Below are 26,277 nucleotides of genomic sequence, written 5' to 3'. Positions count from 1 at the left end.
CCATTTTGATATATATTGTAACCTATTGTCTAAGGAATAGTGCTGAAAATGAGGTAAATCTAATCCACCACTGTCCTTGGTCTTCTGTAGGGTTTTTAAACTAATACGTGGTGGTTTGTTTTTCCACAGAAATTTGGAGATGCATGAATCTAGCGACTTAAACCAAGTAGCAGATGGTTTTATGGGGATCATTGAGAACAAATAGTTAACTTTTGGTAGTATCATCATTTTAATGGATGTAATTCTCCCCATAAGTGATATAGGTAAGGACTTCCAACGAGAGATCGTCCTCTACTGTCTTTAATAATTGCACATAATTTAGCTTTGTTAGCTCTGAGAGCCTGGAGGAAATGTTTATGCCTAAATATCTAATATTTCCTGACTGTAAAGTGATCGCAGGTATATTCTGGACCCTACAGGAAAAGTAATACATCATCAGCATAAAGACTTATTTTATGCTCAATATTTTGGGATTAATTACTCACAAACGGGTAAGAAAAGGTAGTATTGCCAGACCATACATGATCAAAACAGGGAGCGGAGGTGGTTCAGCTGCAAGGTGTGAATGTCTGACTATAGTTTGTAAAAAGCGGGTAAGATAAGGTGCGAATGCCCGACAATGTAAGATCAAAAGAGGGAGCGGAGGGTTTTGGCTGCAAGGTCTGAATGTCTAACCATAATTTCTAAAAACCGGGTAAGAAAAGGCTCGAAAGCCCGACTATACACAATCAAAAGCGTGAGCGGGAGGTTTTCAGCTGCAAATCCTTCACTCAAACCAAGTGAAAACTGCTTTGTCCTTCATATTTATCAATGTCTAGATCGACTTCAACAAAGAACAACATTGTACTTTGCAGTAAAGAAAGAGCAAATCAAAAGTTTTAGGAATCCGAGAATAAGCTTATTTTCATGAGTTCTCCACGATTATTGATTTTACTAGAAATGAATGCCTTCACTCAAACTATGTTAAAACTGCTCTGTCCTTCATATTTATCAATGTCTAGATTGACTTCAACAAAGAACAACACTGGATTTTGCAGTAGAAGAAAGAGCAACACTGAAGGATCAGTAATCCGAGAATAAGCTTATTTTCATACGTTCTGCATGATTTGGGATTTTATGTATAAAATGAATTCCTTCACTCAAACCAAGTTAAAACTGCTTTGTCCTTCATATTTATCAATGTCTAGATCGACTTCAACAAAGAACAACATTGTATTTTGCAGTAGAAGAAAAAGCAACACTGAAGGATCAGGAATCCGAGAATAAGCTTCTTTTCATACGTTCTGCATGATTTGGGATTTTATGTATAAAATGAATTCCTTTACTCAAACTATGTTAAAACTGCTTTGTCCTTCATATTTATCAATGTCTAGATTGACTTCAACAAAGAACAACATTGTATTTTGCAGTAGAAGAAATAGCAACACTGAAGGATCAGGAATCCGAAAACACGCTTATTTTCATACGTTCTGCTTGATTTGGGATTTTGCTATAAAATTAATTCCTTCACTCAAACAAAGTGGAAACTGCTTTTTCCTTCATATTTATCAATGTCTATATCGATTTCAACAAAGAACAAGGCTGTATTTTGCAGTATAGGAAAGAGCAACACTGGAGGATCAGGAATCCGAGAATAAGCTTACTTTCATGAGTCCTGCACGATTTCGGATTTTCCTATAAAATGAATTGCTTTGCTCAAACCAAGTTAAAATTGCTTTGTCCTTCATAGTTATCCATGTCTAAAATGTATCAAGCATAAAGTTCCTCATATTACCCTGAATGAGAAAGAAGCATCCCTTTGGTTGAGCAATACGTTCCTTTTGCGGAGTTATGCATGATTTCGGATTTTGCTATAAAATTCATTCCTTCACACCTTTTTTTTTCACCGCATTTTATAGATTATGGTTGGAAATTTCAACCACTCTAATCCGAAGACCTCTCCTCCCGCTTTTGTTAATATATTTGAACTTTAGTTGGACATTCACCCCTTTTTGCAGCTAAACCACCTCCGCTCCCTGTTTTGATCTTGTATGGTCTGGCAATACTACATTTTCTTACCCGTTTGTGAGTAGTTATGGCTGGATATTCACACCTACTTGCAGCTGAACACAATCTCTCTCGCTTTTAATTATGTTTGGATATTCGAACCTTTTCTTTACTGCTTTTTGCCTACTTTGGTCGGACGTTCACACCTTTGGTTGCAGCCGAACACCTCCGCTTCCGCTTTTGATGGTATATATTCGGGCATTCGAACCTTTTCTTACCAGCTTTTTACAAACGATGGTTGGACTTTCACACCTTCTTGTAGCCGAACAACTCCGCTCCCGCTATTGATTGTGTACAGTCGGGTATTTTAACCTTTTCTTACCCGCTTTTTACCAACTATGGTCGGACATTCACACCGTCTTACAGCGGAACACCTCCGCTCCCGCTTTTGATGGTGTATAGTCAGGCATTTGAACCTTTTCTTACCCGCTTTTTAGAAACTATGGTCGGACATTCAAACCTTCTTGTAGCCGAACACCTCTGCTCCCTCTTTTGATTATACATTGTCGGGCATTCGCACCTTATCTTACCCGCTTTTTACAAACTATAGTCAGACATTAACACCTTGCAGCTGAACCACCTCAGCTCCCTGTTTTGATCATGTATGGTCTGGCAATACTACCTTTTCTTACCCCTTTGTGAGTAATTATGGCTGGACATTCACACCTACTTGCAGTCGAACAGCTCTGCTCCCGCTTTTGATTATGTTTGGTTGGATATTCGAACCTTTTCTTAACTGCTTTTTACAAACTTTGGTCGGACGTTCACACCTTCTTGCAGCCGAACACTTCCGCTTCCGCTTTTGATGGTATATATTCGGGCATTCGAAGCTTTTCTTACCAGCTTTTTACAAACCATGGTTGGACTTTCACACCTTCTTGTAGCCAAACAACTCCGCTCCCCCTTTTGATTGTGTACAGTCGGGTATTTTAACCTTTTCTTACCCGCTTTTTACCAACTATGGTCGGACATTCACACCGTCTTACAGCGGAACACCTCCGCTCCCGCTTTTGATGGTGTATAGTCAGGCCTTTGAACCTTTTCTTACCCGCTTTTTACAAACTATGGTCGGACATTCAAACCTTCTTGTAGCCAAAAACCTCCGCTCCCTCTTTTGATCATACATTGTCGGGCATTCGCACCTTTTCTTACCCGTTTTTAACAAACCATGGTCGGACTTTCACACATTCTTGTAGCCAAACACATCCGCTCCCGCTATTGATTGTGTACAGTCGGGTATTTTAACCTTTTCTTACCCACTTTTTTACCAACTATGGTCGGACATTCACACCTTCTTACAGCGGAACACCTCCGCTCCCTCTTTTGATGGTGTATGTTTGGGCATTCAAACCTTTTCTTACCCGCTTTTTACAAACTATGCTCGGACATTCAAACCTTCTTGTAGCCGAACACATCCACTCCTTCTTTTAATGATGTATGCTTGGGCATTCAAACCTACTTTTTACCCGCTTTTCATTAATTTTGGGTGGACATTCACACCTTGTCACAGCCAAACACCTCCGCTCCCTGTTTTGATCATGTATGGTCGGGCATTCGCACCTTATCTTACCCGCTTTTTACAAACTATAGTCAGACATTCACACCTTGCAGCTGAACCACCTCAGCTCCCTGTTTTGATCATGTATGGTCTGGCAATACTACCTTTTCTTACCCCTTTGTGAGTAATTATGGCTGGACATTCACACCTACTTGCAGTCGAACAGCTCTGCTCCCGCTTTTGATTATGTTTGGTTGGATATTCGAACCTTTTCTTAACTGCTTTTTACAAACTTTGGTCGGACGTTCACACCTTCTTGCAGCCGAACACTTCCGCTTCCGCTTTTGATGGTATATATTCGGGCATTCGAACCTTTTCTTACCAGCTTTTTACAAACCATGGTTGGACTTTCACACCTTCTTGTAGCCAAACAACTCCGCTCCCCCTATTGATTGTGTACAGTCGGGTATTTTAACCTTTTCTTACCCGCTTTTTACCAACTATGGTCGGACATTCACACCGTCTTACAGCGGAACACCTCCGCTCCCTCTTTTGATGGTGTATGTTTGGGCATTCAAACCTTTTCTTACCCGCTTTTTACAAACTATGCTCGGACATTCAAACCTTCTTGTAGCCGAACACATCCACTCCTTCTTTTAATGATGTATGCTTGGGCATTCAAACCTACTTTTTACCCGCTTTTCATTAATTTTGGGTGGACATTCACACCTTGTCACAGCCAAACACCTCCGCTCCCTGTTTTGATCATGTATGGTCGGGCATTCGCACCTTATCTTACCCGGTTTTTACAAACTATAGTCAGACATTCACACCTTGCAGCTGAACCACCTCAGCTCCCTGTTTTGATCATGTATGGTCTGGCAATACTACCTTTTCTTACCCCTTTTTGAGTAATTATGGCTGGACATTCACACCTACTTGCAGTCGAACAGCTCTGCTCCCGCTTTTGATTATGTTTGGTTGGATATTCGAACCTTTTCTTAACTGCTTTTTACAAACTTTGGTCGGACGTTCACACCTTCTTGCAGCCGAACACTTCCGCTTCCGCTTTTGATGGTATATATTCGGGCATTCGAACCTTTTCTTACCAGCTTTTTACAAACCATGGTTGGACTTTCACACCTTCTTGTAGCCAAACAACTCCACTCCCCCTATTGATTGTGTACAGTCGGGTATTTTAACCTTTTCTTACCCGCTTTTTACCAACTATGGTCGGACATTCACACCGTCTTACAGCGGAACACCTCCGCTCCCGCTTTTGATGGTGTATAGTCAGGCCTTTGAACCTTTTCTTACCCGCTTTTTACAAACTATGGTCGGACATTCAAACCTTCTTGTAGCCAAAAACCTCCGCTCCCTCTTTTGATCATACATTGTCGGGCATTCGCACCTTTTCTTACCCGTTTTTTACAAACCATGGTCGGACTTTCACACATTCTTGTAGCCAAACAACTCCGCTCCCGCTATTGATTGTGTACAGTCGGGTATTTTAACCTTTTCTTACCCACTTTTTTACCAACTATGGTCGGACATTCACACCTTCTTACAGCGGAACACCTCCGCTCCCTCTTTTGATGGTGTATGTTTGGGCATTCGAACCTTTTCTTACCCGCTTTTTACAAACTATGCTCGGACATTCAAACCTTCTTGTAGCCGAACACATCCACTCCTTCTTTTAATGATGTATGGTTGGGCATTCAAACCTACTTTTTACCCGCTTTTCATTAATTTTGGGTGGACATTCACACCTTGTCACAGCCAAACACCTCCGCTCCCTGTTTTGATCATGTATGGTTGGACATTCGCACCTTTTCTCACCCGCTTTTTGCAAACTATGGTCGGCTGTTCACAGCTTCCTCTCCACCATACTTGTATGGTGGGATGTTCACACCCAGTTGCATCCGAAGACCTCCGCCCCCACTTTTGTTGATATTTAGTTGGTCATTCGCAGCTTACCCGCTTTTGGCAAACTATGGCCTTCTTGCAGCCAAACACCTCTGATCTCGCTTTTGATAATGTAAGGTTGGGCATTAAGACCTTGCTTCACCTGCTTTTCATCAAATATAGTAGGACATTCACACCTTCTTGCAGCCGAATACTTCCGCTCCACCTTTTAGTGTTCTATCACACCTTTTTTTCACCGAATTTTATAGATTATGGTTGGAAATTCTCAACCACTCTCATCCGAAGACCTCTCCTCCCACTTTTGTTAATATATTTGAACTTTAGTCGGACATTCACACCTTCTTGCAGCTGAACCACCTCCGCTCCCTGTTTTGATCATGTATGGTCTGGCAATACTACCTTTTCTTACCCGTTTGTGAGTAATTATGGCTGGACATTCACACTTACTTGCAGCCGAACACCACCTCTCTCGCTTTTGATGATGTATGGACCGGCATTCTTACCTTTTCTAACACATTTTTCAGAAATTACGGTCGGAGATTCACACCTACTCACAGCCGAACATCTCCGCTCCCGCATTTGATGGTGTGCAGTCGGACATTCTCACCCTTTCTCATCAGCTTTTTGCAAATTATGATCTGACATTCACACCTACTTGCAGTCGAAAAGCTATGCTCCCGCTTTTGATTATGTTTGGTTGGATATTCAAACCTTTTCTTAAATGCTTTTTACAAACTTTGGTTGGACGTTCACACCTTCTTGTAGCCGAACACATCCACTCCTGCTTTTGATGATGTATGGTTGGGCATTCGCACCTTTTTTTTACCCATTTGTCAGGAATAATGGGTGGACATTCACACCTTCTTGCAGCTGAACACCTCCTCTCCCACTTATGATCATGTGCGGTTTGATTTTCGAAAATTTTCTTTCATGTTTTCTAGCAATTATTGATGGACATTTAGACCTTCTTGCAGCTGAACACCTCCGCTCCTGCTTTTGATCATACCTTGTCAGGCATTCGCACCATGTCTTACCCGCTTTTTACAAACTTTAGTCGAACATTTACACCTTTTTGCAGCCGAACACCACCGCTCTCGCTTTTGATGATGTATGGTCCGGCATTCTTTCCTTTTCTAACACATTTTTTAGCAATTATGGTCGGACATTCACACCTACTCAGAGCCGAACACCTCCGCTCCCGCATTTGATGGTGTATAGTTGGGCATTTTCACCCTTTCGCATCAGCTTTTTGCAAATTATGATCTGATATTCACACCTGCTTTTGATAATGTATGGTTGGGCATTCGCACCTTTTTTTACCCATTTTTCAGGAATTATGGGTGGACATTCACACCTTCTTGCAGCTGAACACCTCCTCTCCTTCTTATGATCATGTGCGGATGATATTCGAAAATTTTCTTTCATGTTTTAAAGCAATTATTGATGGACACTCAGACCTTCTTGCAGCTGAACCACTCTGCTCCCGCTTTTGATGGTGTATAGTCGGGCTTTCGAGCCTTTCCTTCCCGGTTTTTACAAATTATGGTTGGACATTCAGACCTTCTTGCAGCCGAACACCTCCGCTCCCTCTTTTGATCATACATTGTCGGGCATTCGAACCTTTTCTTACCAGCTTTTTACAAACCATGGTTGGACTTTCACACCTTCTTGTAGCCGAACAACTCCGCTCCCGCTATTGATTGTGTACAGTCGGGTATTTTAACCTTTTCTTACCCGCTTTTTACCAACTATGGTCGGATATTCACACCGTCTTACAGCGGAACACCTCCGCTCCGCGCTTTTGATGGTGTATAGTCAGGCATTTGAACCTTTTCTTACCCGCTTTTTACAAACTATGGTCGGACATTCAAACCTTCTTGTAGCCGAAAACCTCTGCTCCCTCTTTTGATTATACATTGTCGGGCATTCGCACCTTATCTTACCCGCTTTTTACAAACTGTAGTCAGACATTCACACCTTGGTGCTGAACCACCTCAGCTCCCTGTTTTGATCATGTATGGTCTGGCAATACTACCTTTTCTTACCCGTTTGTGAGTAATTATGGCTGGACATTCACACCTACTTGCATTCGAACAGCTCTGCTCCCGCTTTTGATTATGTTTGGTTGGATATTCGAACCTTCTTACCCGCTTTTTAAAAACTATGGTCAGACGTTCAAACCTTCTTGTAGCCGAACATATCCACTCCTGCTTTTGATGATGTATGGTTGGGCATTCAAACCTACTTTTTGCCCGCTTTTCATTAATTTTGGGTGGACATTCACACCTTGTCACAGCCAAACACCTCCGCTCCCTGTTTTGATCATGTATGGTTGCACATTCGCACCTTTTCTCACCCGCTTTTTGCAAACTATGGTCGGCTGTTCACAGCTTCCTCTCCACCATACTTGTATGGTGGGATGTTCACACCCAGTTGCATCCGAAGACCTCCGCCCCCACTTTTGTTGATATTTAGTTGGTCATTCGCAGCTTACCCGCTTTTGGCAAACTATGGCCTTCTTGCAGCCAAACACCTCTGATCTCGCTTTTGATAATGTAAGGTTGGGCATTCAGACCTTGCTTCACCTGCTTTTCACCAAATATAGTCGGACATTCACACCTTCTTGCAGCCGAACACTTCCGCTCCACCTTTTAGTGTTCTATCACACCTTTTTTTCACCGAATTTTATAGATTATGGTTGGAAATTCTCAACCACTCTCATCCGAAGACCTCTCCTCCCGCTTTTGTTAATATATTTGAACTTTAGTGAGACATTCACACCTTCTTGCAGCTGAACCACCTCCGCTCCCTGTTTTGATCATGTATGGTCTGGCAATACTACCTTTTCTTACCCGTTTGTGAGTAATTATGGCTGGACATTCACACCTACTTGCAGCCGAACACCACCTCTCTCGCTTTTGATGATGTATGGACCGGCATTCTTACCTTTTCTAACACATTTTTCAGAAATTACGGTCGGAGATTCACACCTACTCACAGCCGAACAACTCCGCTCCCGCATTTGATGGTGTGCAGTCGGACATTCTCACCCTTTCTCATCAGCTTTTTGCAAATTATGATCTGACATTCACACCTGCTTTTGATAATGTATGGTTTGGCATTAGCACCTTTTCTTACCCATTTGTCAGGAATAATGGGTGGACATTCACACCTTCTTGCAGCTGAACACCTCCTCTCCCACTTATGATCATGTGCGGTTTGATTTTCGAAAATTTTCTTTCATGTTTTCTAGCAATTATTGATGGACATTTAGACCTTCTTGCAGCTGAACACCTCCGCTCCTGCTTTTGATCATACCTCGTCAGGCATTAGCACCATGTCTTACCCGCTTTTTACAAACTTTAGTCGAACATTTACACCTTTTTGCAGCCGAACACCACCTCTCTCGCTTTTGATGATGTATGGTCCGGCATTCTTTCCTTTTCTAACACATTTTTCAGCAATTATGGTCGGACATTCACACCTACTCAGAGCCAAACACCTCCGCTCCCGCATTTGATGGTGTATAGTCGGGCATTCTCACCCTTTCTCATCAGCTTTTTGCAAATTATGATCTGACATTCACACCTGCTTTTGATAATGTATGGTTGGGCATTCGCACCTTTTTTTACCCATTTTTCAGGAATTATGGGTGGACATTCACACCTTCTTGCAGCTGAACACCTCCTCTCCTTCTTATGATCATGTGCGGATGATATTCGAAAATTTTCTTTCATGTTTTAAAGCAATTATTGATGGACATTCAGACCTTCTTGCAGCTGAACCACTCTGCTCCCGCTTTTGATGGTGTATAGTCGGGCTTTCGAAACTTTCCTTCCCGGTTTATACAAATTATGGTTGGACATTCAGACCTTCTTGCAGCCGAACACCTCTGCTCCCTCTTTTGATCATACATTGTCGGGCATTAGCACCTTTTCTTACCCGCTTTTTACAAAACATAGTCGGACTTTCACATCTTTTAGTAGCCGAACAACTCCGCTCCCGCTATTGATTGTGTACAGTCGGGTATTTTAACCTTTTCTTACCCGCTTTTTACCAACTATGGTCGGACATTCACACCTTCTTACAGCGGAACACCTCCGCTCCCTCTTTTGATGGTGTATGTTCGGGCAGTCAAACCTTTTCTTACCTGCTTTTTACAAACTATGGTCAGACATTCAACCCTTCTTGGAGCCGAACACATCCACTCCTGCTTTTGATTATGTATATTTGGGCATTCGCACCTTTTCTTACCCATTTTTCAGTAATTATGGGTGTACATTCACACCTTCTTGCAGCCAAACACCTCCGCTCCCTCTTTTGATCATACATTTTCGGGCATTCGCACCTTTTCTTACCCGCTTTTTACAAACCATGGTCGGACTTTCACACCTTTTAGTAGCCGAACAACTCCGCACCCGCTACTGATTGTGTACAGTCGGGTATTTTAACCTTTTCTTACCCGTTTTTTACCAACTATGGTCGGACATTCACACCTTCTTACAGCGGAACACCTCCGCTCCCTCCTTTGATGGTGTATGTTCGGGCATTCGAACCTTTTCTTACCCGCTTTTTACAAACTATGGTCAGACGTTCAAACCTTCTTGTAGCCGAAAACCTCTGCTCCCTCTTTTGATTATACATTGTCAGGCATTCGCACCTTATCCTACCCGCTTTTTACAAACTATAGTCAGACATTCACACCTTGGTACTGAACCACCTCAGCTCCCTGTTTTGATCATGTATGGTCTGGCAATACTACCTTTTCTTACCCGTTTGTGAGTAATTATGGCTGGACATTCACAACTACTTGCAGTCGAACAGCTCTGCTCCCGCTTTTGATTTTGTTTGGTTGGATATTCGAACCTTTTCTTAACTGCTTTTTACAAACTTTGGTCGGACGTTCACACCTTCTTGCAGCCGAACACCTCCGCTTCCGCTTTTGATGGTATATATTCGGGCATTCGAACCTTTTCTTACCAGCTTTTTACAAACCATGGTTGGACTTTCACACCTTCTTGTAGCCGAACAACTCCGCTCCCCCTATTGATTGTGTACAGTCGGGTATTTTAACCTTTTCTTACCCACTTTTTACCAACTATGGTCGGACATTCACACCTTCTTACAGCGGAACACCTCCGCTCCCTCTTTTGATGGTGTTTGTTTGGGCATTCGAACCTTTTCTTACCCGCTTTTTACAAACTATGCTCGGACATTCAAACCTTCTTGTAGCCGAACACATCCACTCCTTCTTTTGATGATGTATGCTTGGGCATTCAAACCTACTTTTTGCCCGCTTTTCATTAATTTTGGGTGGACATTCACACCTTGTCACAGCCAAACACCTCCGCTCCCTCTTTTGATGGTGTTTGTTTGGGCATTCAAACCTTTTCTTACCCGCTTTTTACAAACTATGCTCGGACATTCAAACCTTCTTGTAGCCGAACACATCCACTCCTTCTTTTGATGATGTATGCTTGGGCATTCAAACCTACTTTTTGCCCGCTTTTCATTAATTTTGGGTGGACATTCACACCTTGTCACAGCCAAACACCTCCGCTCCCTGTTTTGATCATGTATGGTTGGACATTCGCACCTTGTCTCACCCGCTTTTTGCAAACTATGGTCGGCTGTTCACAGCTTCCTCTCCACCATACTTGTATGGTGGGATATTCACACCCACTTGCATCCGAAGACCTTTTGTTGATATTTAGTCGGTCATTCGCAGCTTACCCGCTTTTTACAAACTATAGTCAGACATTCACACCTTGGTGCTGAACCACCTCAGCTCCCTGTTTTGATCATGTATGGTCTGGCAATACTACCTTTTTTTACCCGTTTGTGAGTAATTATGGCTGGACATTCACACCTACTTGCAGTCGAACAGCTCTGCTCCCGCTTTTGATTATGTTTGGTTGGATATTCGAACCTTTTCTTAACTGCTTTTTACAAACTTTGGTCGGACGTTCACACCTTCTTGCAGCCGAACACCTCCGCTTCCGCTTTTGATGGTATATATTCGGGCATTCGAACCTTTTCTTAGCAGCTTTTTACAAACCATGGTTGGACTTTCACACCTTCTTGTAGCCGAACAACTCCGCTCCCGCTATTGATTGTGTACAGTCGGGTATTTTAACCTTTTCTTACCCGCTTTTTACCAACTATGGTCGGACATTCACACCGTCTTACAGCGGAACACCTCCGCTCACGCTTTTGATGGTGTATTGTCAGGCATTCGAACCTTTTCTTACCCGCTTTTTACAAACTATGGTCAGACGTTCAAACCTTCTTGTAGCTGAACATATCCACTCTTGCTTTTGATGATGTATGGTTGGGCATTCGAACCTACTTGTTGCCCGCTTTTCATTAATTATGGGTGGACATTCACACCTTGTCTCAGCCAAACACCTCCGCTCCCTGTTTTGATCATGTATGGTTTGACATTCGCACCTTTGCTTACCTTCTTTTTATACTGATTGCTCAAGATTAAGTTGTTCTTTCTCAAACTACAAAAATTTTTTAATTGTTGAAACTTGATTTGAAGTGGATAAATAAGGAAGACAAACAGTTTTAAGTCAGGCTGATAGCAATTAATTTTATAGCAAAATCTGTATTTCGTCATTTGTCGAGAGATGCTTATTGCTGAAGAAGTTCTTTCTCATTCTACAAAGTACAACGTTGTTTATCATTGAAACTTGATTAGACATGAATAAATATGAAGGACAAAGCAGTCTTAACTTGGTTTGAGTTAAGGAATTCGTTTTATAGGAGAATCCGAATTCGTGCATAACTCGTAAAATAGAGCTTATTTTCGGATTCCTAAAGAATGAGTCTGGTTCTTTCTCATAATACAAAGTTAGTTGTTTATTGTTGAAACTTCATCAGACCGTTAGATATAGTCGGACTCACCTCGACGCACGGCTTGGGATCTGGAACCAGTACTCTTGAGAGGGGTTGGACTCTCTTCCACTCTGGAGTTGCCCGTGGTGAGAGGCGCAGAGCAGATGTGGGCATACTTATTGCCCCCCCGGCTGTGTGCCAGTACATTGGGGTTTACCCCAGTGAACGAGAGGGTAGCCTCCCTCCGCCTTGGGTGGGGGGACGAGTCCTGACTGTTGTTTGTGCCTATGCGCCAAACAGCAGTTCAGAGTACCTACTCTTTTTGGAGTCTCTGGGGGAGGCACTGGAGAATGCTCCTACCGGAGACTCCCTCATTCTGCTGGGGGACTTCAATGCTCACGTGGGCAATGACAGTGAGACCTGGAGGAGTGTGATTGGGAGGAACGGCCCCCCCGATCTGAATCAGAGTGGTGTTATGTTGTTGGACTTCTGTGCCAGTCATAGACTGTCCATAACGAACACCATGTTCAGGCATAAGGGTGTCCATATGTGCACTTGGCACCAGGACACCCTTGGCCGCAGTTCGATGATCGACTTTGTGGTTGTATCATCGGACTTGCGGCCGTATGTCCTGGACACTCGGGTGAAGAGAGGGGCGGAGCTGTCAACTGATCACCACCTGGTGGTGAGTTGGCTCCGCTGGTGGGGGAGGATGCCGATCAGACCTGGCAGGCCCAAACGTATTGTGAGGGTCTGCTGGGAGCGTTTGTCAGAATCCCCCGTCAGAAGGAGCTTTAACTCCCACCTCCGGCAGAGCTTCAACCATATTTGAGGTGGGGGACATTGAATGGGCCATGTTCCGTGACTCCATTGCCGAGGCAGCTGGTCGGAGTTGTGGCCGTAAGGTGGTCGGTGCCTGTCGTGGCGGCAACCCTCGAACCTGCTGGTGGACACCAGTGGTGAGGGAAGCCGTCAAGCTGAAGAAGGAGTCCTATCGGGCCTTTTTGGCCAGTGGGACCCTGGAAGAAGCTGATAGGTACCGACGGGCCAGACGGGCCACGGCTTCGGCGGTTGCTGAGGCAAAAACTCGGGCCTGGGAGGAGTTCGGTGAGACCATGGAGAACGATTTCCGGACGGCCTCGAAAAGATTCTGGTCCACCATCCGGCATCTCAGGGGGGGGAAGCGGCTCACAGTCAACACTGTTTACAGTGCGGACGGGGCTTTGCTGACCTCAATTAGGGATGTTGTGAGTCGGTGGGGGGAGTACTTCGAGGAACTCCTCAATCCTACCAACACGTGCTCGGAAGAGGCAGAGTCGGAGAGCTCGGAGACGGGGCCTCCCATTTCTGGGGCTGAGGTTGCCGAGGTGGTTAAAAAGTTCCTCGGTGGCAAGGCCCCGGGGGTGGATGAGGTCCGTCCTGAGTTTCTCAAGGCTCTGGATGTTGTAGGGCTGTCTTGGCTGACACGCCTCTGCAGTATCGCGTGGACATCGGGGACAGTGCCTCTGGACTGGCAGATTGGGGTGGTGGTCCCCCTCTTTAAAAAGGGGGACCGGAGGGTGTGTTCCAACTATAGGGGTATCACACTCCTCAGCCTCCCTGGTAAGGTCTATTCGGGGGTATTGGAGAGGAGGATCCGTCGGATAATCGAGCCTCGGATTCAGGAGATGCAGTGTGGCTTTCGTCCTGGCCGTGGAACAGTGGACCAGCTCTATACCCTCGGCAGGATCCTGGAGGGTGCATGGGAGTTCGCCCAACCAGTCTACATGTGTTTTGTGGACTTGGAGAAAGCGTTCGACCGTGTCCCTCGTGGAGTCCTGTGGGGGGTGCTCTGGGAATATGGAGTGCCGGACCCCTTGATAGGGGCCGTTCGGTCTCTGTATGACCGGTGCCTCTACTTACTGGTCAATCTACGTTCCCATCCTCACCTATGGTCACGAGTTGTGGGTAGTGACCGAAAGAACAAGATCGCGAATACAAGCGGCCGAAATGGGTTTCCTCCGCAGGGTGTCTGGGCTCTCCCTTAGAGATAGGGTGAGAAGCTCAGTCATCCGGGAGGGGCTCGGAGTAGAACCGCTGCTCCTCTGCATTGAGAGGAGTCAGATGAGGTGGCTCGGGCATCTGGTTAGGATGCCCCCTGGGCGCCTCCCTGGGGAGGTGTTCCGGGCACGTCCCACTGGGAGGAGACCCCGGGGGAGACCCAGGACACGTTGGAGAGACTATGTCTCTCGGCTGGCCTGGGAACGCCTCGGGGTCCCCCCGGAAGAGCTGGAGGAAGTGGCCGGGGACAGAGACGTCTGGGTTTCTCTGCTCAAGCTGCTGCCCCCGCGACCCGACCCCCGGATAAGCGGCAGATGATGGATGGATGGATGGATATATCCTCCACCAACCAGACTTACAACCCCCGACTAGGGTAGCAGAATTTCTAAGCATCTGTACCCCAAAACTACTATCAAAAATATATAAATTATTGTCTAAGATAGATGACACAATGTCTCTTCCATCCTCAAAATGGGAGGCAGATTTATCCATCAGTTCTGGTCATAGCTTCTAACCACAAATATGTTTGAACACCTTCATAAAGACTCGAAATCCTAATTTACAGCTCATACAATACAAAATCCTTCATAGAACACACTATATGTTCAGGATGGGTCTAACACACTCAAACATCTGCTCACATTGCACAGATAACACACCTGATGATTATGTACACGCTTTGTGGTTTTCTGCGCCTGTCCAGAAGTTCTGGCTTGAAGTCTGTGAGGACCTATCAACATGGCTAAAGTGTAGCATCCCTGCATGCCCCACACTGTGCATACTGGGTGACTTAGACAACATCAACATGGAAATTAACTCAGCACACATGGTTGTCACAGTGTTATGTATCGCAAAGAAAACTATTCTCATGAACTGGAAAGCGAAGAACAATCTGTGTATTAACCAGTTTAGAAATTTTCTTTTAGATTATATTAGCATGGAAACAATGTCTGCCTCCTCAAAACATCAATTGGCTGAATTTCATTCTCTCTGGTCCCCTCTGATTAGTTTTATCACATAGTGGTGGTGGTGGGTTGCTGGGTGATGGTGGGTCTCAGGCCCGGGCTGCTGCGACTGGTGTGACCGGGTGGTTTGTTTGTTTGTTTTTTGTAGAGGTCCTCCGGGGTGGGGTTGGGTTGAGTGGGGTGGGGCGGGATGGGTACCTTCTGGGGGTACAGTAGCTCCCGGAATATGGTCGCTGCAGGCCCCGAGCCTGGTGGACATCAGGCCCTCCTGCCCATTGCTGGCTCCCAGGTAGCGGGGATGCCTATTGCAGCCAGTCCCTGGCTGCCCTCTCTGGGGGAGAGTAGCTCCCCCGGTATATATCCCCATACCCCTCTCCCTTCTGGCTCCTGTACACAGCACACACTCACACATGAAGGGTTTTGGGGGCGTGTGTGTTCGGTGGGGTGTAGTGGATGGGGCCACGTAGGTGGTCCCCTTTGGTTGCACTCTGCAGTTCCCTGCCCCTGTTTTAATTACACCTTAGACATTAGTACTTATCAAACACACTCACACACACACATTAGGTCTTGGGGGGTGGTTACACTGAGTGGCATCTGGTGGGCGGGGCTCTTTGGGTATGTAGGCTGCCCAGAGTGCCGCGCTCCCAGTTCTACAAGTTTGGCTGCCCCTCAATTTTAATTGCTCACTATTAGAAAATATTGAAGAGCCAGAAGGGTGAGGGGAGGGGTCTTCTTCGCACACCCCTGCTTCCTGGTGTCTGCTCGGGGCAGGAGGGGCCAGGAGGATTAATTAATTGTTCTGCTGGTTCGGGGTCTGTGGTGGCTGGGGGGTTGCTGGCCTCCTGGTGTGCCCGCTGCACTACACCCCAGCAGAGTCGAGGGAGGTAGGATGTGTGGATGTGTGGATGTATGGGACGTGAAAGTGTGTGTGGTAATGATTGGGCCTGGATCTGGGACTTGCTGTCGCCTGGCCTGCCTGTGTTTCTCCCGATGGGGCATCAGCGTTGCCTCTCCCCACTGCTCGCGACTTCACCCACCTGTGGGCACGTCTTGACTCCCAGGGCACTTGGCCAGGGGCGCTGGGGCAGGCGCTGACCCACTTTGTGGCTGTCTGGGGCGCTTGGCCCTCCTGGGTATTGGGTGGGGCCTCTGCCGGGGGGTTTGGGGGTGCTCGGGCTCCTGGGGCCCAGGTCCAGTGCACGGCCCATGTCTGGGCGGCTGGGGCCTGGCGGGGTCGGTGGGCTGTTGCCCCTGGTTCCCGGAGTGCCTCTGCCCTATGCTTATGGGGGCTCTTTCCGGGGGCTTCCTCTGCAGTCTTCTGGGTGGATACGTGGTTGCCCCTGCGGTGGGCTACCTGGGTTCTGTGCTCTGTGGGGGCTGCTGGTGGCCTGGGTCTTGTGGCCCTCTCTGCCTGCTTCTGATTGTTTGGGGGGCTGTGGATTGTGGCCCTGTACGCTTATACACTCATAACTAAGCACGGTTATCATGTAGGTCCTGTGCCATGGGTGTTGCATGTTCTCACACACACACACACACACACACATTCATTAGTCCAGTAGCATGGTCACTAAGCAGTTGATGTATTATCATGTCGTCTCAGGTCATCTATATCCACAGCTGTGTTGTATGCGATTGCCGCTTCTTGTGCTTGTTTTTGTTTGTTTGTGTGTTTGTTTTTTCTCTGCTTGTCTGCTTTCAGGTGCTCCTCTTGGCGCTAAGGCTGGATTCCCCTCATAGGCCATGGATTGTTGTCTGTTTTGTTTTTTACAGGTGTAGCAGCTGGTTGTCTGGTTTTTGTTTCTATTTTTTTTCTGTTTCCTCTTCTTTCCTCTTCTTCTTTCCTTGTCCCCCGGTCCGGTTCAGTTCAGTTCATGTCATATATTGTAAAAAGAAATGAATAAATGGGCATCAAGGGGAGCTTTACATTTATAAAACTTCCCTTGGCAAAACAAATCTGTTTGGCATCATAGGTATTCAGACTACAATTCTTCTGACATAATGCTGAACAGGACAAGGGGAAAAAAAGTAAAGAAGACAGTTCTGCCGAAAGCCAGGGATAGACCTGTTCTAAGTTCTATACTTTTTAAAAGGGGCGTGTTTATCAACTATGGAATTAGAAGATTTACAAAAATGGTCAAGTGCTAGATCTTCATCTGGGATATTAACAGTGTCATATAACTATTCAACAGATCAGTTAAAAAAAAGCCTGCTCATGGAGATGTTTCAGGATCTGGATACCAAGCGTGGACCTAATGTTTTCATTTTTGCAATTCTGATACAGGCTATTGAGCAGTGATAACTAACACCAAGTTCAGATACTGCGGATTTTCTACCTTTGATTTGTTAAGATTGAGCCAATCAGGGACAACCTTGAAGGATCTCTTTGGTTTTGTAGGATCAGTAATTACCTGAGAAAGGTTGATATTGGTACACACCTTTTTTAAATGATCAGAGGCAGAGTTCAACTTGTTTAAATTAAAATTGCCACACAGAGATTGGGTTTAGGCCACATGCACACAGAATGACATCAACAAATATAAGAAATATTAAACATTTACACATAGATTTTTGAATATATGTAGAGGAATGATACTTTGAAATGTGCTCATTGCGGAGTTATGATCAGTTGAGTAATGAAGGTTGAACTATTCTGGGAAAGAGGTTCTATTCCCAGCATCATGATGGACACTCCTGATATAGAAGGTTTCGCTAACGCATTGGAATTGTTTTACTATTTTCATATGCATGTGCAATGAAGAATTGCTTGCTGCTGATAAATGCAAAGAAGAACAGCTTACACATAGATGCTCACATATAGGCTGCTGAATGCAATGAAGACCTGCTTATCAAGTAAAGTTCAATGTCAATGTGTAATATTCAATTAGGATTTGCAAAACAGTGAAGTTAAACAATGAATGGGTCCATAGTCGGTATGAGAAGACTACAGGAATATTTACCTGGGTGTACGTTCAAACAGAGATGAGAAAATTGCGATAAATAATTGTTTGTTTGTTTGTTAGTATGTATATGAATGTTATGTGTATAAACTGTGTTGAGTTATAGTTACTCAGTAGTGTCTCAGTGAAACAACCGACGGGGGAAGCCTTGCGGTGACAACAAAAGCAGTGTTTTACTGATCAGTCAAGTTGCTCCAGTGTACTCCATACAAACTGGTTGGCTACTGAAGGGATAGAAAATGGGGAATACTTGTTTTAAAGCAAACAAGGAATTAGATGGGAAAAATACATGTTTTAACGGGACCCAGACAATATTAAATACTCAGACAGATGGGAGAAGAAGTGTAGTTTTGTAGGAAATCACAAAATTATTACATAGAATTAGTGAAATCAATTGAAGAATGCCTTTCTGAAGAGCTGTTTACCACAGATGAGCAGCTTTGCGACCAAGCACATTGTAGATCGCTTTACTGCCAAAATGATCTAATTTAATGGATTGGTTTAGACATGCATAACAGCATTTTAAGAACAAAGAGAGAAACAAAAAGGGACAACGCTTCATGGTGGAAGGTGATGTATAAATAACTGTGTATATGATGAAGGGGGTGGCAACACCCATTCCGAAATCCCGCCATTCCGACATCCCGCTATTCCGACATACCACCATTCCGACATACCACCATTCCGACATGCAAACGTCCCACCATTCCGACATCCCACCATTGCGACATCCCGCTATTCTGACGTTCAAATGTCCCACCATTCCGACAAGGCTTTCCGTATAAGGAAATGTGTGTTACTCAACAGGTGAGTCCCTTCTTTCTGTTCATGCAATTTATATGTTTAACATGTTTATAGACAAGCGTTATTAAAAACACAAAGTCTCGGCAACTGGAGGAGGAGAAGCAGTCCGCGGTGGTTTTCAATCACACACTCCAATGCCACTTGTTTCAACTTCCGAAAATTTAATCCAGGAAAAAAAGGCTTACAAACATGGACCAAAACGGCTCCATAACACGCACAAGAATCCAAAAGAAACGAAAGTTAACTAAAAGAAAGCAAATAAACAGTATGAAGTGGTCAAAATTGGTTTTACGCATGCCTATGTGCGTCTGGCACATGCGTCTTCGGGCTCTCCCACGTTGGTTTGTGGATGAAAGCTATATGTTCAGCTGTAATGTCATGTAAAAACAATCTCTACATGACATTTAGTCCCAGGTGTGACCAGTTAGGTCCTTAAGATATCAACAAGCTGTATAAAGCTACAACCGTTGCGGCTGTGTGTTTGTGCCAAATGCGCAAAACCCATCCGCGCTTCCCAAAATTGGAGTGAGTACTCATAAATCACGTGAATAACATGAATAAACGTTTTTACTGCATTTTGTTGTGTTTTATACGTTCTATGCTGTCATTTCTTTCTTCTTCTATTGGAAAGGCAAGGCAGAGTGCTCGCAACTGTGTCCTGTGCAGTAGCCGTGATATCTGTAATTGCAATTATTACTTTTGCATATGATGACAGCGTGCAAAAGACGCATGGGCTCTGTGGAGAGCTCCGCTCCAGCTGGCTGCTGTGACAGCTCACTGACACTGTATTTCTGCTTAATCAGTTTCAGTCTCGCCAGAGTTATATTAATATCTGTATTTTTATATTTGAAATTCAGGGGATTTTGATAATAGATTATTAAAGTTTGTTTGCGAGGCTGTGGCCTCTGCATGTGCAAAGCTTGTGCGCCAAACTTTAGGGCGTATTTGCGCCGGCATATCATTAGTGCAAAATGTTTTGGGTAAAAAATAGGCTATTAAAAGGAACTGTCGGAATGGCGGTATGTTAAAAAAAACAAAAAACATACCGCCATTCCGACCATAGGAGGAAAAAAGTGTCGGAATGGTGGGACGTTTGATAAAAAATTAAGTGTCGCCATTCCGACAATTGGAGACCCATGTCGGAATGGCGAGATGTCGGAATGGCAGCATGTAACCATGATGAAGGAGAGACCATTTGAGCAGCACAGCCATTTCGCAGCACAGGGACAGCAATCCAAGTTACAGGATCTCCCACGTGGTATCACCTGTCACATTGTGTCAAGGCATCAAAAGAAGAAAAAATCACCAAACTCAAGGACAAAAAGACAAAGACTCCGGTGAACGAAGACAGAGGACTGACAAACCAGAAATACAAAAGGATTCTCGATATCAAGATCCAGAAGAAGAGGCTAACAATGCCACGAACACTTACGATGCTGGGAATGATGCCAGCAATGAACAGAGAAGAAGATTCAGTGTCATCAATCTGCATTACGTGCCTCTAATGAGGGGGTGAATATAGAATCCTCAACGATTACAACGTCTCTGGGAACTGTGACAACAACAAGGTTTAAACCATTTTGATATATATTGTAACCTATTGTCTAAGGAATAGTGCTGAAAATGAGGTAAATCTAATCCACCACTGTCCTTGGTCTTCTGTAGGGTTTTTAAACTAATACGTGGTGGTTTGTTTTTCCACAGAAATTTGGAGATGCATGAATCTAGTGACTTAAACCAAGTAGCAGATGGTTTTATGGGGATCATTGAGAACAAATAGTTAACTTTTGGTAGTATCATCATTTTAATGGATGTAACTCTCCCCATAAGTGATATAGGTAAGGACTTCCAACGAGAGATCGTCCTCTACTGTCTTTAATAATTGCACATAATTTAGCTTTGTTAGCTCTGAGAGCCTGGAGGAAATGTTTATGCCTAAATATCTAATATTTCCTGACTGTAAAGTGATCGCAGGTATATTATGGACCCTACAGTTAATGGGCAGAACTGTGGTCTTAGACCAGTTGATAGAGTAGTCAGAAAGTGCTGAGAATTTATTTATGAGTGTGATCGTGTGACTGAGAGACGTCTGTGAGTTCTGAAGGAAAAGTAATACATCATCAGCATAAAGACTTATTTTATGCTCAATATTTTGGGATTAATTACTCACAAACGGGTAAGAAAAGGTAGTATTGCCAGACCATACATGATCAAAACAGGGAGCGGAGGTGGTTCAGCTGCAAGGTATGAATGTCTGACTATAGTTTGTAAAAAGCGGGTAAGATAAGGTGCGAATGCCCAACAATGTATGATCAAAAGAGGGAGCGGAGGGTTTTGGCTACAAGAAGGTTTGAATGTCCGACCATAGTTTGTAAAAAGCGGGTAAGAAAAGCTTACCATACATCATCAAAAGCAGGAGTGGATGTGTTCGGCTACAAGAAGATTTGAATGTCCATCAATAATTGCTTTAAAACATGAAAGAAAATTTTCAAATATCAAACCGCACATGATCATAAGCGGGAGAGGAGTTGTTCAGCTGCAAGAAGGTGTGAATGTCCACCCATAATTACTGAAAAATGGGTAAGAAAAGGTGAAAATGCCCAACCATACATCATCAAAAGCAGGAGTGGATGTGTTCGGCTACAAGAAAGTTTGAATGTCCGACCATAGTTTGTAAAAAGCGGGTAAGAAAAGGTTCGAATGCCCGAACATAGACCATCAAAAGAGGGAGCGGAGGTGTTCCGCTGTAAGAAGGTGTAAATGTCCGACCATAGTTGGTAAAAAGCGGGTAAGAAAAGGTTAAAATACCCGACTGTACACAATCAATAGCGGGAGCGGAGTTGTTTGGCTACAAGAAGGTGTGAAAGTCCGACCACGGTTTGTAAAAAGCGGGTAAGAAAAGGTTCGAATGCCCGAATATATACCATCAAAAGTGGAAGTGGATGTGTTCGGCTGCAAGAAGGTGTGAACGTCCGACCAAAGTTTGTAAAAAGCAGTTAAGAAAAGGTTCGAATATCCAACCAAACATAATCAAAAGCGGGAGCAGAGCTGTTCGACTGCAAGTAGGTGTGAATGTCAGATCATAATTTGCAAAAAGCTGATGAGAAAGGGTGAAAATGCCCGGCTATACACCATCAAATGTGGGAGCGGAAGTGTTCGGCTGTGAGTAGGTGTGAATGTCCAACCATAATTGCTGAAAAATGTGTTAGAAGAGACTAGAATGCCGGACAAGACATTATCAAATGCGAGAGCGGAGTTGTTCGGCTGTGAGTAGGTGTGAATCTCCGAGCATAGTTTGTAAAAAGGGGGTAAGAATAGGTTCGAATGCCCGAACATACACTATCAAAACAGGGAGCTGAGGTGGCTCAGCTGCAAGGTGTGAATGTCTGACTATAGTTTGTAAATAAGGTGCGAATGCCCAACAATGTATAATCAAAAGAGGGAGCGGAGGTTTTCGGCTACAAGAAGGTTTGAATGTCCGACCATAGTTTGTAAAAAGCGGGTAAGAAAAGGTTCAAATGCCTGACTATACACCATCAAAAGCGGGAGCAGAGGTGTTCCGCTGTAAGACGGTGTGAATGTCCGACCATATTTGGTAAAAAGCGGGTAAGAAAAGGTTAAAATACCCGACTGTACACAATCAATAGCGGGAGAGGAGGTGTTCAGCTGCAAGAAGGTGTGAATGTCCACCCATAATTACTGAAAAATGGGTAAGAAAAGGTGCGAATGCCAAACCATACATTATCAAAAGCAGGTGTGAATGTCAGATCATAATTTGCAAAAAGCTGATGAGAAAGGGTGAGAATGCCCGACTATACACCATCAAATGCGGGAGCGGAGTTGTTCGGCTGTGAGTAAGTGTTAATCTCCGACCATAATTGCTGAAAAATGTGTTAGAAAAGGTAAGAATGCCCGTCCATACATCATCAAAAGCGAGAGCAGAGCTGTTCGACTGCAAGTAGGTGTGAATGTCCAGCCATAATTACTCACAAACGGGTAAGAAAAGGTAGTATTGCCAGACCATACATGATCAAAACAGGGAGCTGAGGTGGTTCAGCTGCAAGATGTGAATGTCTGACTATAGTTTGTAAAAAGCGGGCAAGACAAGGTGCGAATGCCCGACAATGTATGATCAAAAGAGGGAGTGGAGGTCTTCGGCTGCAAGGTCTGAATGTCTAACCATAATTTCTAAAAACCGGGTAAGAAAAGGCTCGAAAGCCCGACTATACACAATCAAAAGCGGGAGCGGGAGGTTTTCAGCTGCAAATCCTTCACTCAAACCAAGTGAAAACTGCTTTGTCCTTCATATTTATCAATGTCTAGATTGACTTCAACAAAGAACAACACTGGATTTTGCAGTAGAAGAAAGAGCATCACTGAAGGATCAGTAATCCGAGAATAAGCTTATTTTCATACGTTCTGCATGATTTGGGATTTTATGTATAAAATGAATTCCTTCACTCAAACCAAGTTAAAACTGCTTTGTCCTTCATATTTATCAATGTCTAGATCGACTTCAACAAAGAACAACATTGTATTTTGCAGTAGAAGAAAAAGCAACACTGAAGGATCAGGAATCCGAGAATAAGCTTCTTTTCATACGTTTTGAATGATTTGGGATTTTATGTATAAAATTAATTCCTTCACTCAAACCAAGTGAAAACTGCTTTGTCCTTCATATTTATCAATGTCTAGATTTACTTCAACAAAGAACAACATTGTATTTTGCAGTAGTAGAAAGAGCAACACTTGAAGGAACAGGAATCCGAGAATAAGCTTATTTTCATACGTTCTGCATGATTTGGGATTTTATGTATAAAATGAATTCCTTTACTCAAACTATGTTAAAACTGCTTTGTCCTTCATATTTATCAATGTCTAGATTGACTTCAACAAAGAACAACATTGTATTTTGCAGTAGAAGAAATAGCAACACTGAAGGATCAGGAATCCGAAAACACGCTTATTTTCATACGTTCTGCTTGATTTGGGATTTTGCTATAAAATTATTTCCTTCACTCAAACAAAGTGGAAACTGCTTTGTCCTTCATATTTATCAATGTCTATATCGATTTCAACAAAGAACAAGGCTGTATTTTGCAGTATAGGAAAGAGCAACACTGGAGGATCAGGAATCCGAGAATAAGCTTACTTTCATGAGTCCTGCACGATTTCGGATTTTCCTATAAAATGAATTGCTTTGCTCAAACCAAGTTAAAATTGCTTTGTCCTTCATAGTTATCCGTGTCTAAAATGTATCAAGCATAAAGTTCCTCATATTACCCTGAATGAGAAAGAATCATCCCTTTGGTTGAGCAATACGTTCCTTTTGCGGAGTTATGCATGATTTCGGATTTTGCTATAAAATTAATTCCTTCACACCTTTTTTTTTTCACCGCATTTTATAGATTATGGTTGGAAATTTCAACCACTCTAATCCGAAGACCTCTCCTCCCGCTTTTGTTAATATATTTGAACTTTAGTTGGACATTCACCCCTTTTTGCAGCTAAACCACCTCCGCTCCCTGTTTTGATCATGTATGGTCTGGCAATACTACATTTTCTTACCCGTTTGTGAGTAATTATGGCTGGATATTCACACCTACTTGCAGCTGAACACAATCTCTCTCGCTTTTAATTATGTTTGGATATTCGAACCTTTTCTTAACTGCTTTTTGCCAACTTTGGTCGGACGTTCACACCTTCTTGCAGCCGAACACCTCCGCTTCCGCTTTTGATGGTATATATTCGGGCATTCGAACCTTTTCTTACCAGCTTTTTACAAACCATGGTTGGACTTTCACACCTTCTTGTAGCCGAACAACTCCGCTCCCCCTATTGATTGTGTACAGTCGGGTATTTTAACCTTTTCTTACCCACTTTTTACCAACTATGGTCGGACATTCACACCTTCTTACAGCGGAACACCTCCGCTCCCTCTTTTGATGGTGTTTGTTTGGGCATTCGAACCTTTTCTTACCCGCTTTTTACAAACTATGCTCGGACATTCAAACCTTCTTGTAGCCGAACACATCCACTCCTTCTTTTGATGATGTATGCTTGGGCATTCAAACCTACTTTTTGCCCGCTTTTCATTAATTTTGGGTGGACATTCACACCTTGTCACAGCCAAACACCTCCGCTCCCTCTTTTGATGGTGTTTGTTTGGGCATTCGCACCTTTTCTTACCCGCTTTTTACAAACTATGCTCGGACATTCAAACCTTCTTGTAGCCGAACACATCCACTCCTTCTTTTGATGATGTATACTTGGGCATTCAAACCTACTTTTTGCCCGCTTTTCATTAATTTTGGGTGGACATTCACACCTTGTCACAGCCAAACACCTCCGCTCCCTGTTTTGATCATGTATGGTTGGACATTCGCACCTTGTCTCACCCGCTTTTTGCAAACTATGGTCGGCTGTTCACAGCTTCCTCTCCACCATACTTGTATGGTGGGATATTCACACCCACTTGCATCCGAAGACCTTTTGTTGATATTTAGTCGGTCATTCGCAGCTTACCCGCTTTTTACAAACTATAGTCAGACATTCACACCTTGGTGCTGAACCACCTCAGCTCCCTGTTTTGATCATGTATGGTCTGGCAATACTACCTTTTTTTACCCGTTTGTGAGTAATTATGGCTGGACATTCACACCTACTTGCAGTCGAACAGCTCTGCTCCCGCTTTTGATTATGTTTGGTTGGATATTCGAACCTTTTCTTAACTGCTTTTTACAAACTTTGGTCGGACGTTCACACCTTCTTGCAGCCGAACACCTCCGCCTCCGCTTTTGATGGTATATATTCGGGCATTCGAACCTTTTCTTAGCAGCTTTTTACAAACCATGGTTGGACTTTCACACCTTCTTGTAGCCGAACAACTCCGCTCCCGCTATTGATTGTGTACAGTCGGGTATTTTAACCTTTTCTTACCCGCTTTTTACCAACTATGGTCGGACATTCACACCGTCTTACAGCGGAACACCTCCGCTCACGCTTTTGATGGTGTATTGTCAGGCATTTGAACCTTTTCTTACCCGCTTTTTACAAACTATGGTCGGACATTCAAACCTTCTTGTAGCCAAAAACCTCCGCTCCCTCTTTTGAATATACATTGTCGGGCATTCGCACCTTTTCTTACCCGTTTTTTACAAACCATGGTCGGACTTTCAAACCTTCTTGTAGCCCAACACAT

The sequence above is a fragment of the Leuresthes tenuis genome, unplaced genomic scaffold (assembly GCF_036924035.1).
Source record: "Leuresthes tenuis unplaced genomic scaffold, fLeuTen1.0.hap1 SCAF_11, whole genome shotgun sequence".
NCBI lineage: Eukaryota > Metazoa > Chordata > Actinopteri > Atheriniformes > Atherinopsidae > Leuresthes > Leuresthes tenuis.
This window is presented reverse-complemented; position numbering follows the sequence as displayed.